This window comes from Tigriopus californicus, chromosome 2 (assembly GCF_007210705.1).
Source record: "Tigriopus californicus strain San Diego chromosome 2, Tcal_SD_v2.1, whole genome shotgun sequence".
NCBI lineage: Eukaryota > Metazoa > Arthropoda > Copepoda > Harpacticoida > Harpacticidae > Tigriopus > Tigriopus californicus.
The window spans coordinates 15,240,089-15,240,488 of NC_081441.1; the positions used below are offsets into that span (position 1 = coordinate 15,240,089).

The window sequence follows — 400 nt, forward strand, 5'->3', positions numbered from 1 at the left end:
ATTAATGATTTGTAGAATTAAAGTTGAACCCCGTGAAGGCTGGTGGTTGGTCGGTGTCCATCCATGGTCCACTCATTCACTCATCCATCCATCCATCCTGAGTTCCTTCGGAGAGTGGCTGCCCACAATACGACAATCCACGACGATTAAGGAGAAGGAGGAAGAATAGGCGGGTGCTCCCGGTGCTCCCGGTGCTCCCGGTGCTCCCGGTGCTCCCGGTGCTCTCGGTGCTCTCGGTGCTCTGGGTGCTCTCCCTTCGGAATCTGAATGACTCGTCGTTATGATCAAGAACGAGGACAACATCATCGCTCACCCGGACGCCAGCCTGCTTTCCAGCTCGGATAAGCCATTGTCACCGGCCCATCAGGCCCGGGATCGGGCTCAAGTCATGGACGCCCCA

The 400-nt window shown here is 56.8% G+C and overlaps 1 protein-coding gene across 1 annotated transcript in view; it reads left to right on the forward strand.

The window, feature by feature from the left end:
- Positions 1–400, forward strand: part of LOC131891205 (ankyrin repeat domain-containing protein 13C-like) — a gene marked incomplete at its 5' end in the record, with an annotated part of 17,675 nt that overhangs the window by 1,583 nt on the left and 15,692 nt on the right.